Below are 14,517 nucleotides of genomic sequence, written 5' to 3'. Positions count from 1 at the left end.
TTTTTTTTTTCTGGTAAGACATGAGACAGTAAAAAATATGGATGAAATAGACTTGCTTAATTTAACTATTTGGATGGTTATCATTCACTGGTACCAACATTTTCTACCACTGCTTATATTTTTCCTTCATTCAGCCCCTCTGTGAAAGTCAGGTGAGAATTTCCTGGTGGCCCAGTGGTTAGGGCTCTGTGCTTCCAATGCAGGGGGCATGAGCTCAATCCCTGGTCCAGGAATTAAGGGCCCATGTGCCACGGTGCAGCCAAAAGAAAAAAGAAGAAAATTGATTTACAGGACTCCAGTAAAGCAGGTGACATAATGTAATCATCAGGTGTTTAAAATATCAGTATCCTACAAATGCATCTGCTTTTGATTTGTAATCTAGGTATATTATAAATGTATCCAGATATCCTGAGATTCATATTTGTAGGGTGAAGAAGTATTTAATTGAATTATATGTAACTGACAAAGTTATGAGGTATTAATAACAATTAGAAATTGTTGACACTCTTTCTAATATTCTTTGCCCTTCTCCAAATAGTCTTTTGAAGTGTGTTAAATGCGTGACAGTATTTCCCACCAAAAGCAGTGGATTTAGGAAAAAGTTCTTAGTGTATTGGGGCAAATTTAAACAACTTTCCATTCTCTGCAGCAACTACACTTTTATTTTTCTAAATATGTCAGCAATCTTTCAAAATATTGGCTTTTATGTTTATCTAAAGATAGAAAAACTTTTGAAACTCTTATTTTTATTTTTAAAAAAAAGACTTATTTCTTAGATATTATGAAGCACTGTGCCAAGTGAGAAAAAGGACTAGAAAGAACCCAAATGACATTATGTAAGGTTATTACAAAATAGAAGAGCTGCGATTCTTTGCTATAAACACGTCTTTTTAATATATTCAAAAATATTTTATAGTGTAGGTGGCACATGTATTTTGGAAAGAATTTTGAAGAATAAAAGAGCTTAGCATGCCACGTAATAGCAGCTTGTGTTGGTGATAATAATTGGACTATACAGAGAATTAAGAAATATGAAAGCCCCCCCAATTTATTTTTCCTCTAGGCTCTTGAAAATTGAAGGCAGAGCTTACTTAATTGAATGCCAAGCATGCTCAAGAACATTCACATTGAAATTAAACATAAAAGAAAAGAAGTTGAGTTATGTATGTGGTATTATTAGCATATTTTTATCATTCTTTAGCAAGTATTTCTGATTTAGAGGTTTTGAAATCAGTATTCTCTAAGACTTACACAATCAGAATTCTCCAAAAAGAATAAAATAGATTGTCATTTCCTTGCTATACTTATCTCTGGTTGCAATGATTTTTGCAGTGTCAGCATATATCCAAGAAGGTATATGCATGTATATGTGTGTACGTAATGTACCCACATACGATCCAGATTTATCAATACACCATTCCATTTATTATATTCTGATGTTAAGTTGATAGTTTGTATTGCATTCGTACAAATGTACATGCACCTCTTGGGAATTTATATTTCACATGTAGTTCATATGCAATAATTAACCTAAAATTAAGCAATAGTAGAATGAGTGTATTGAGGGATGTTTGTTTTGATTTGTAATCTAGGATGTTTGCTTTAATTTGTAATTCTAATTCATATTTAGAATCCATTAGAGAAACAACCACCACTGGAAAAGCCAATACGGGCTTTTAAAATTATTACTATTATTATTCGTAAAGCAATGAATACCAGATTTTGAAAAGATTTTTAAAGCAAAGGATGATTTTCTTTAGCTAGACAGAAGACTTCTCCCCTGGGACCTTGTTTGCCAGGAAAAGTACTGGCTGGGAAAATATCAGCAGCTGGCAAGATAATGAGTCCACTTCACCACAAATGAGTTCGTTATTATTCCATTCCTACAGTCTTGTAATTCACAGTTGCATGTCATTTACACATAAATAAAAAATAGGTATTATATATAGCCAACTCTGGCAATCTACAAGAGCAACATTTACAAACATAAGGGACAAACAGGAAAACATATGCAAATGAAGCTGGATGACAATGGGAAGAGTTTAAATGTCCCATAAGACAGCACGTCTCATTTAAAAACAGTCAAAAACTAAAACGAGTCTGTATGAATTTGTGCTCTTCACACTGGGGATTCAGCTTTGTTTTATATTTATATCAACCAGAAATTGGAAGATGATATAGTTGATGATACAGTTTTTTAACCAAAAGTGATTTCTCAGGAATTATTTTTTTATGAAAGAGAATCTTATGTTCACACAACATGAAAAATAAGTCCACTTATACATAGTTGATTAAACTTAACAATAATTGGAAGTTATATTTTTCCATTTCCTAAAGATTTTTGACAATTCTTTGTGACCCCATGGCCTCTACCTCTCCAGGCTCCTCTATCCATGCGAGTTCCTAGGCATGAATATTAGAGTGGGGAGCCATTTCCGATTTCAGGGGATCTTCCCCATCCAGGGATGGAACCAGGTCTCCTGCATGGCAGGCAGATTCTTTACCACTGAGCCACCAGGGAATCCACAGACAGGCAAATAAAATAAGAGAAAAAAGTATTGTATTAAACGATACTGGGGTATGGTTATGCACAGCTTCTTTGGGACAGGACAATGAAAAAGTGAACCTCAGAACACTCACACCTTGGAAACTGAAGCATTAAAATAAATGTTAAACCCGAGAAGACTTTGATATAATGAAAATGAAATAGCAAATGAACATTTTAGATAACAGCATTTGAATTGTTACAGACATTATCTAACATATATATAAAAGAAAACCAAGTAAAGTGATATAATTCAAAGTAAATCAAAATATGAGAAATACAAATTAAGACATCATATCCAATAAACTGATTATATAGTTTGCTAATTAACATATAATATACCTTAAAATAGAAAGTGAAAAGTGTTAGTCATGTCCCACTCTTTGCAACCCTGTGGCCCGTAGACCACCAGGCTCCTCTGTCCATAGGTTTCTCCAGGCAAGAATACTGGAGTGGGTAGCCTATCCCTTTTCCAGGGGATCTTCCTGACCCTGGGATCAAACCTGGGTCTCCTGCACTGCAGGCAGATTCTTTACCACTGAGCCACAAGGAAATCATCCCTTAAAAGAGAAAAACAAGTTTAATTCTGGTGCTGTTCCTTGATTTTAAAAATTGTGTCAAATTAAACAAATTTGTTTTGCAACAATAAACTTATTGTAATGAAATCACTCAGGGCATTTTGAAACTGACAACATAGTATGATCTACATGTTAACACATTAAGAATAAAACATGTTGAAATACAACATAATATCAAACTGTGGACCAAGAATCAAGGAGATCAGAGATTTTCGGTGAGGAGAAAGTACATTGCTGATAGTTATTAAATATGTTTACATAGATGTGTTTCAGTTTGGTCAATTAAATTAGTAACTGGTGAATATGTTGGTACAATAAATATCTGTTTAAGGTTTTCAAAAAGTAAAACCTCAGTGGAGCTTGCTGCTGCTAAGTCACGTCAGTTGTGTCTGACTCTGAGTGACCCCATAGACGGCAGCCCACCAGACTCCCCCGTCCCTGGGATTCTCCAGGCAAGAACACTGGAGTGGGTTGCCATTTCCTTCTCCAATGCATGAAAGTGAAAAGCGAAAGTGAAGTCTCTCAGTCGTGTCCTACTCCTAGCGACCCCACGAACTACAGCCTACCAGGCTCCTCCATCCATGGGATTTTCCAGACAAGAGTACTGGAGCGGGTGCCATCACCTTCTCCCCAATGGAGCTTACACTGAATAATTAAATCTGTATTTATATCATCAAAAATTAAATGCATATATTTAATGAGATAAATAATTATATTAAAAATGTGTGTGTATATATATATATATTTGAGAATCTTTTAATCTAATTTATATTCACTTGAGAATTTATGGACCCCTTACTAAAGACTGAAAAGTGTAGAATTTTTTTCTATGACTTTGTCTTCTTTGGAATACTCTTTCGTATCTTGTGCCTTTTAATAAAAATTAAAAGGAATGTTAGTCTTTTTGGAAGATTCAGTAAGACTTACCAAGCTCCTTGCTTAGAGAAAGAGACAGATCTGCCCCCTCTGAATTCTGCATATTGCACGCCCAGTTACGGGCAGCATCCGCGTGCCTTTCCGTGATTCTATCACTCTGCCCTGCCTGCCCGTGTGTATACTTCATTATGTGTTGAAGTCATGCTGCAGTGGGTTCAGGAAACCCTGGCACTCAATAGAACTTTCAGCATTTGTCTGAACAGAAAAATCATTTCTATTACAGAAAAAGTCACAAACGTCATGAGACATTCTGTGCAACACTGGAAATTTTCCTTCTTGATGGGACAACCTGGTATTTTACAGCTGAATTGTTATCCACACGCAATGCTCCTCTAAACCTGGAATATCTTTTCTAATGTTTTTTAAGGTATATTCTGCAAACTTTTGAACTAAGTAACATCTATTCTGTGATAATATATGTGAGATGAATTTGAGTAAACTGTGGTTTAATTCAAAATTGTGAAATACAGAACTCCTTGCAAACATTTAGGTTTGTCTTATATATCCAAACACACCATATGTTGTTCAAACACTTTGAATATCCCCATAGATTTTGGGTTGACATGTGTGCTTTCCAGTCTTCTACTTAGAAAAGCCAAGAGGGAAAAAAAAATTAAAAAATGAAGGAAATCTTTAATGACTAGGAAGAATGTAAAAGGCACAAGTAACATCTATTGGGAGTTAGACTATCTGTCAACTAAACAGTGGTAAAGAATCTGCCTGCCAAAGTGGGAGATGTAAGAGACATGGGTTCAATCTCTGGGTCAGGAAGATCCCCTGGAGAAGGAGCTGGCAACCCACTCCAGTATTCTTGCCTGGAAAATCCCATGGGCAGAGGAGCCTGGTGGGCTACAATCCATGGGGTCACAAAAGACTCAGACCCAAATGAGTGACTGAGCACACAGCACAGAGCATTGAGTAAGTTTGTGGGCAAGCCTGGAAGGGAGATTCTCAAGGCTGCTAAATATTGTCTTCTCCAAATATTTGTTAGACTCAAGAAAGTAAACAACTTACTTTCCAAACTGTAGAGGAATAACATTTGGCTCATACAATTGTTTCTTTCCTTCTGAAAATGCATTTAATATTCAGGATAAGAACAGGCAGTAGCTCTAGAAAGTGTTTGTTTGTTTGTTTGTTTCCCAGACATGTAAACTAGACTTTCACAGTTCTCATCATTCTCTGGCTTTTTGTCTTCCCATGCTTATAAGAGGGCTTCCCAGGTGGCACTAGTGGTAAAGAACCTGCCTGTCCATGCAGAAGATGTAAGAAACGTGGGTTCAATTCTTGGGTTGAGAAGATCCCCTGGAAGAGGGCATGGCAACCCACTCCAGTATTTGTGCCTGGAGAATCGCATGGACAGAGGAGCCTGGCAGGTTACAGTCCATAGGGTCGCAAAGAGTCAGCCATGACTGAAGCGACTTGGCATGCACAGCACAGATGCACACGTGCTTATATTAATATTAATATTCAAGTTCCACTCGGTTGTTAGCTTTAAAATGCATGTATCATAAGGGTTGGAATCTTCCTCCACAGTAGTTTTTTGAGCTTCTAACTATAATTCCCTTAGTCATAGGCTCAATATTTTTCTGACTCATTTCAAAATTATGCAGAAATAGTCTCTGCACGTGCTCAGGATCTGGGCAGTACATGCAAATGAGTTCCAAGCTTTTCTTAGAAATCCGTGAACGAGGTATTGGAAGGGGTCACTAGCCAGCTGCCATGCACAGGCAGCCAGGCAGCCTCTCTGATGCTTGGTTGCAAAATCCTTCTTCAATGTTTGCTAACTTTGCTAAGTTGGCTCCCAGACCCCATAGGTTGTGCTTGGAGTGTCACCAAACTTCTCAAAAGGCGATCCCTAAAAAACGAGCTTTAAACTCAACATTGAAAAAACTAAGATCATGGCATCTGTTCCCATCACTTCGTGGCAAATAGATGGGGAAACAAAACAGTGACAGATTTTGTTTTCTCAGGTTCCAAAATCACTGTGGATGGTGATTCCAGCCATGAAATTAAAAGACTTGTTCCTTGGAAGAAAAGCTATGAAAAATCTAGACAGTGTATTAAAAGCAGAGACATCACTTTGCCAATAAATGTCTGTATAGTCAAAGCTATGGGTTTTCCAGTACTCATGTACAGATGTGAGTTGGACCTTAAAGAGGGCTGAACATTGAAAAATTGATGCTTTCAAATTGTGGTGCTGTAGAAGACTTTTGAAAATCCCTTGGACAGCAGGATCAAACCAGTCAATCCTAAAGGAAATCAATCTTGAATATTCATCGGAAGGACTGATGCTGAAGATGAAGCTCCAATACTTCGGGCACTTGAGGTGAAGAGCCAACTCATTGGAAAAGACCCTGACGCTGGGAAAGATTGAAGGCAGGAGGAGAAGGAGGCAGCAGAGGATGAGATGGTTGGATGGCATCACTGACTCAATGGATGTGAGTTTGAGCAAATTCTGGGAGATGGTAAACAAGCAAGACCCTAATGCTGCAGTCCATGGAGTGGCAAAGAGACACGATTTAGTGGCTGAGCAACAACATCTCCTTTCACTCTTCGTAGAATGAGACAGCGTGGCCTCTCAGGTGACTCTTAGCCTCCTTCCCATCACCCCACCCCTAGTCTGTACCATTGGCCCAGATGCCTCTGTACAACATTCATCTGAGTCTTCACTCTACCAAAAATAAGGACTGAATAAACATCCATGCTTAACAGTCCATGAAGATTGAATGTCGCTACCCTGAACGTCATACAATGCTTGGAGGCAGTGAAGCTTACTCTGTGCAGAGTTGCAAACATATAGTCAAGGATAATGATAAAAAGGAATGAATTTGAGTCAGTTCTAGTGAGGTGGATTAACCTAGAGCCTGTTATGCTGAGTGAAATAAGTCAGAAAGAGAAAAACAAATATATATTAACACACACATATATGGAATCCAGAAAAATGGTATTGAACCTATTTGTAGGGCAGCACTAGAGAAACATGCATAGAAAATAGACTGGTGGAAACAGTGGGAAAAGAAGAGGGTGAGGCAAATTGAAAGAGTAGCACTGAAATATATACATGACCGTATGTAAAATAGAGAGCTAGTGGGAATTTGCTGTACAATGTAGGGAGCTCAACCCGGTGCTCTATGAAAACCTAGAGAAGTGGGATGGGGTTGGAAGTAGCAGGGACATTCAAGAAGGAGGTGACATGTGCATACCTATGGCTCATTCATGTTGATATATAGCAGAAATGAATACAACATTGTAAAGCAACTATCCTCCAATTAAAAAAGAAAGTGTTGGGATGTAGCTTGCCAGGTTCTTCTGTCCATGGAATTCTTCATGCAAGAATACTGGAGTGGGTTGCCATTTCCTTCTCCAGGGGATCTTCCCAACCCAGCAATCGAACCTGGATCTCCTGTACTGCAGGCAAATTATTTACTGTCTGAGCCACCAGGGAAGCCCAATTAAAAATAAATAATTTTTTTTAAAAACAGGATATGGGCTGACATGAACTGCCTCTAGGTCAAGCTCAGTGCACAAGAAAACACACCTTTGAGGGCACTCTAAATCCTGGAATCACTCATTCAGGGCTCAGGTAGTTTAGACTTGCTCTCTGCACATAGGCATAATTGGGAGCACTGGGATACAATACTCAACAAAATTAAGAAATTGGAGTTGCAGCCTAGAATGATTGGCAGCACAGCTGTCTGACTGAAGTGACACTTTGAAAATGTTAAAGTTTGTCTCACATTTGTTTCAAACTGAGGCTGAGGGTCGATGCCCAAAATAATTAACTAAAAACATTTATTTGTTAAAGATAAAGGAATTTAATGGGAATTAAGAAATATAGCATTTTATCTAAAAGATAACAAGAATAGTATATTTTATATTTTATAAAATCTGTTTATATTTAGGTATAGATTTTTATAATATAAGTGTATTTTATATTTCATAAAATAAATATGCCCATTGTTGCCGAAATAGGTGAGAATAAAGTTGTACCAAAAACTATAAGCAGACTGATTCCATTGCATTTTTAAACTTTTATCAAGAAAGTGAGAAAAGTGTTACTAAAATGCGAAAAAATATAAAATGAATTCCTTTTTCTATAAGATTAGTATAATTTTTCTCTTTGTGAATGAAAGAAATATGTATCATTTCTCTGTTTTGTTCATGACTTTTCAGTGTGTTTTGATAATAGAAAATTCCAATTGTAGGACTATAACAAGACAAAAGAATCACAGAAACATTTTCATAGTAGCATAAAGTTCTTGATAAATGGGCAGCCATCCTAAAAAATAATATTCACACATAGCAAAAGAAATTAAGTGAGAGATGTGACTATTTATGTATGTAAAAGGGGAAACCTATAGTTAAAATGTTTTAAATCTAATAATGAGTTAAAATTGATCATCAAAACGCAAATTTCAAATGTAAAGAATAAATTAGAAACTGAACTGGTAACAACTAAAGCAAACAATTAATTTTATTGAAGAGAAAAAATTAAAAGAAAGGGTTCCTTTTCAATGTTTTCCCATAAATAGTCTTAAGTAATTCCCAAGAAAAAAATTGAAGCTAATTTCTCTTCCTTTATTATTAAATTAAAAAAAGGATCACAGGATATGTCCAGGGATTGACATCTTTTCATTAAATATTATTAATATCCAATTAGCTATTTTAATTTCAAGACTCTTGCTCTTTCTCTAGTTCAGGTTGTATTCAATTATATTTTTTATTACATTTGTTCAGCTACTTAGAGCAGGATTATTTATCTAAAAATTAGCTCTAAATTAATGACCTTTTGTTCAACCTTTTCATAATGTCCTTTTGTTCATGTTCAAGCATTTTGTCCTATATATTAATGATGACATATTCTGTAAACTTGATTTTGCCCTTTGTTTCTTCTAAGGAAAATTTCATCTATCAGCTACGTTCTTATTTTCCTACACATTTCCTCTGGCATACAATTTTTTTTTTTTAATTATTCATGTTTGTTTGCCTCCTTTTTAGTCTCCTCTTGATTTGAATCTATCACCTTATCATATCTATCTTATTTTATAACATACTTTTGATATTTTATTGAATTAAAGACATTTTCCTTATTTTCCTTTTACATCCCTCAATATATTTTTCTCAAAAATGTGTTTTTCTTCTGCATCTGTAGTACTGATTTTTGCTCACATTACATTTTTTTTTTCCTTCCTTACATTCAGACAAAGGTGTTGGCTATATTCAGGTTGTACATCTTCACCTTGGTTTTCCTTCTTGTTCGTAAGGTTGCTGTTTGAACCTCTTCTCTGACCTTAAACTGCTCAGTTATCTGACTGTCAATAATCTGTGTTTATAGCTACTGACATTTCTGCCAGGCAGGTTGGCACCACACTCTTCCAGGTGTTAGCTGAAGCTTCACTGGGCTCTGTCTTTTTCCTGAGTCTTACATCTGGCCTTTGTGACAGCTGCTCTTCATGGCCTTTGCACCTCTTCTTTCCTGTTTCTAAACCTCTGTAAGTCTTCTATGTTTTCACTGCCTTTAGACATTGAATGACCTCTGATCTTCTGGAGTGTCACAGTTCGAAGATGCTGCTCATTTGCATACGTGAAAGTCTCCCAGATACTCCCAATCTTTCCTTTCTCAGCCCTGTAGGGGTTCCCACAAAGTCTGCTTTTCTGCTAGTAACCCTGATTTCATCAGTCAGGGCTCCTATATTGATCTTTGGCATCATCATATATAGTACTCAAAACTTCTTGGAATGGCCAATTTTCTGCTTCTTATTGAAAAAATCTAAATCTATCCTAAATCATTTTAATGTCATTTATCATTTAATTTTATCAAATTGTTCACATCTAACTTGCCAACTCCCTCTAGAATACTCATGTAGTCCCTCGCACATTATTAGCACATCTAATCAATAAACCACTATTGAGGACCTACCTACATATTTTAAGTACTTAGAGAAGCATAAAGACCTATTTGTTTGTACTGCGTTTAATGGCTATCAACAATTGTGGCTCCAAATGCTTCGGTGAAGTCCTAGTGACTGGAGATTTATATTTGGGATTTTCTATATAGAAATTGGGGGAAATATCCACAAAGAGTGGCAGAAGGTGATCTTGCACTTAATGTGTTGGAACTATTCTTGTAGTTGTCAAACTCATTTATAAATGAAGAAAGGAAAATGTTTCTGGCCACAGGAGAAGGTTTTCTCTGAGGCTTACTCTGGTTCATTACTTAGAGTAGAAAGTAGTGACACCCTAAAATATGTGTGATATTAAGTAAAAGACTACGTCTTGACAACAAAGATGGGTAGGAATCTGTATTCCGACAAATGTGAAGATTTTATCTAACAAGATATATGGGGAATCTTAACAATAAAGTCTGGCTGGAGATGCAACAGATGGCCAACTATGAGGCTTTTGATAAGAAAAATAATAACAAAAATATTTGAATAAACAATGATTTAATAACTTTTTGCAAGGTAAAATAATATTTCTCTGGTTAAGGAATAAAGTTTCACATGCTTTATGTAAAGCTTCTGCTTTGTTTTAGAAAAAATCTAAGTGAATATAGGCCTTTCATAACTAAAATTTGATAATCCTTCAAATGGTATTTATCCTCTAGGTTATAGATTACACTAACATACGTTACATTTACCTATATACATTCTCTTATATATGCATGTTTATTCACACATATTATATATATAGCATCCAGCAGAATGTCATATCAGTGATAGCTGTCAATACTTGGTAATATTCTTCTAGAAATTTTATGTTGAGTAATATTTGATTATGTATGCATTTTACATATCCTTTGAGTCACAAAGAGTTAGACATGACTGAGCATACATACATACACACATACTTTGCATGATACATATTTTACATTTGAGACTGTCCTAAGCTTAACAAATGGATAATTGTTTAAAGGACAAGGCACATGACCTGATTATGGAAACCAGAGAGGACAAATCTATCCACCAGTTAGTAATCAAATGTCAATCAAAAATTGAAAAAAAATTTATTTTGGCTAAGCAGCATGTGAGCTCTTAGTTCTGTGACCAGGGATCAAACTCACATCCCCTGCATTGGTAATACCAATACTTCACCAGGGAAGTCCCCCCAAATTGAAATTGTGCAAGGTAAGCATCATTCTGATCTCATCTGTGCTTCTTCTTAATTACAACCCCCTTTAGTTCTGAAATTAAATTATGTTTATTTGAATCCTTTACAAATTTCTGTCTCTTATTGCTTGTCTCAAAAAGAAAATAAGTAATTGCAAAAACTATGAACCTCAAAATATATTCTATTTTTAAGAAGTAGTGAAAGGGTATATAAATACTTCTTATATCCTCTCTTACATTCATATTGTTTAAAAATCATTTCTACCCCCAATTTTTTCTTCCCTTAGCTTCCTTTTGTTACATTTATTTGCTTGGTCAGTTTCTGACATTCAGGTCAGAAAAGCTTTTCAAATGTTATTTTTAGAATTGCTACCTCGGGGACTTGGCAGCACAATCATTGAAACCAAGGAAGAAAGAAACCTCCCAGATTGAGTTCATTTCCATTGGAAAAGTAATGACTGATTTTTGACTTAGACTAGTTTTATGTGTCCCTAACTACCCTCAAGTATTGGTTGCTGTTATCTTTTTTTTTTTTTTTTTTTTTTTTGAAAGTATACCAATGGCCAATAACTGTCTTCATTTTACTCTATCCAAAATTCCCTCATACACATAATTCTGATTGTATGAAAAGCTGAATAGCTTTATGTGACCGATGCATAGCTGAAATTTGTCATAAATTTGACAGCTTTTATTGCTTTAATGTTCTTTCATGAATTATTTAAAAATTAATCAAAGTAATGAAAAATTTAAGCTAGAAACTAGCTTGTATGTACCTTAAAGGTACACAGTTTGTGTCTAATGAAAACATTTCCTACATGGAAGGAAATATGCATAAAAAATATTCATTACTTTATACATACATTACTTCAATCTTTTTTTTTTTTAATTTGAGGTTGCTGGACCAAAATGTGATATTCACAATTGAAATATTGTTGTAAAATACTTAAGAGTCTAGGCTTACCTCGTGCCTTTGGCTCGGTATTAAAGAATCTGCCTGTCAACGCAGGAGACATGAGTTCAATCCCTGGTCCAAGAAGAATCCACAAGCCTCAAAGCAACTAAGCCCATGTGTCACAACTGTTGAGCCTGTGCTCTAGAGTCCCAGAGCTGCAGCTGCTGAGCCCACATCCCACAATTATTGAAGCCAGTGCTTCCTAGAGTCCATGCTCTGCAGCAAGAGAAGCAACCACGAGAAGCCTACACATCACAACTAGACAGGGGCCCCTCTCGCAAGTCAAGAAAAGCCCACACAGCAGCAAAGACCAGCACAGTCAAACATAAATCAATTTTTACAAAAATGAAGTCTGAGCATTATCCTTGAACTCAGAGAATCTGAGATGCATGTAAGAATCAAGTAAGTCTGTTTCATAGAACAGACTTAGGTATTTACAAATACCTAAAATAACAAGCTACTGCTGGAAGTTCAATGAGATTAAAGCTATATCAGTTTGTTCCTTATAAATATAACTCCTAGAAAACTGTCAACAGGCCAGTAGGGACTATTATTATTAATACTGACTTGGGAAGCAAGATATTATAAAGAATTGAAAATTATTTCAGCCTCCTCCCTCCAAGTATTTCCAGGAGAATAAGATTACTGAGGTAAATGTTTAAGTAACGGAAACCAAAGTCATTTATGATAAGGTACACAAGGGGAACTGAGGTACTAAGATTTTCATGAGTTCATGTAAGGAGGATTCATTCTGGAACAGTATTATCTGGCCATTCTCTGTAGAAAGTATGACATTTCAGTTTGCTCTTAGGGAATGAATATAGGTAAGTGAGAAAAGTGAAGGAATGATAATATTTAGATAATGTTAACAAAACACAGAAGATTTAAAGGCACAGGGGAGCGGTTGGATTAACCAAATGATTAACCAAAATGATGATAATTACCTGGCAAGAGAGTGCTCTTTGAAGAACAGTTACTGAGAATATGGCTGCGTAGTGCTTTCTGGATGGTTTATCAAAGAGCTTGAATGCTGGTTTGAGAAGTTTGGGCACTATTATAAGGGTTTAGAGATTATTAAATAATATCATTGAGGATGATATGTAAAAGGAGGAATTTTAAAGGATTTGTCTAGTAAATACACATTCTATGAATCAGAGGGAGATCTAGGGGCACAGAAACCAGTCAGGAAACAGATTAAATCGTGTTGGAATAAGATAAATAAAAAAATACCTTCAATTTAATTAACTAACTAAGTTATTGCAAGGTTCAGTTGGAGCCACAGGCTGTGCCAGGTGGCTCTGAGTATGTGAGGTAGTAAAGTGCAGGTCCTGATGGAGATGTAGGGCAAGGATGGCCTGGGATGCGCAGAGCACCAGGTACCAGTCAGAAAACAGCAGAATCGAGATACAGAGGCTGCTGCTTTGACCAGAGGAAGCCCAAGCTTGTGGGGTGTCTGAGGATCCATAGTTACATCTTTGCTGCTGCTGCTAAGTCACTTCAGTCGTGTCCGACTCTGTGCGACCCCATAGACGGAAGCCCACTAGGCTCCTCTGTCCCTGGGATTCTCCAGGCAAGAATACTGGAATGGGTTGCCATTTCCTTCTCCAATAGTTATATCTTTACCAAAATGCAAAATAAAGTGCTAATCACACGAGTGAAATTCTTAAAATAGTATCAACAGGACTGTTGGTTGATGAGATATCAGAGAAAGGGAAATAAAGAAGGATTTTAATGAAAATAAGGAAGGATTTTAATGGATTTTCAGGGTAGCCAGAGACACTGATATTACAGTAATGGTTTTGTCTAGAACTGAAGTAGAGAGGAAATGTTACCACTTAGTGCTTCTTTACAAAACATATCTCGATAAGTTTATTTGTGTGTGTGTGTGTGTGTGAGTCTCTCAGACATGTCCGACTCTTTGCGACCCCATGGACTATAATCTGCCAGGTTCTTCTGTCCATAGAATTCTCTAGACAAGAATACTGGAGTGGGTTGCCATTCCCTTCTCCAGGGGATCTTCCTGACTCAAGGCTCAAACCCAGGTCTCCTGAATTGCAGGCAGATTCTCTACTGGCTGAGCTACCAAGGAGTCCATTATTATGTATACATAATGCAAAGTGCATGAAAATCTCTTATCCAAAAAATGTTTGTTTTCAGTGAAGATAGGGGACAGAAAATGGCTTCTGAACCCTCCTAAGGCATATTTTTATTGATTCATTTCAGAAGGTTATGCCTTGGCATTTTATAAGTAATTGCGGTGCTTGCGTTTCTTATTTTGGAATAACAATATACAACCATAAACTTCTAATGGCAGAAGTTCTTTTAAGAGCTCCAAGAATCTTCAGTCCAAATGTCCTAATAGATGAAGTTCTTGTGATTTCATTAGTTGTCTTCTCC

This window comes from Bos mutus, chromosome 24 (assembly GCF_027580195.1).
Source record: "Bos mutus isolate GX-2022 chromosome 24, NWIPB_WYAK_1.1, whole genome shotgun sequence".
Taxonomy (NCBI): Eukaryota; Metazoa; Chordata; class Mammalia; order Artiodactyla; family Bovidae; genus Bos; species Bos mutus.
Note: the sequence above shows the minus strand (reverse complement) of the source record.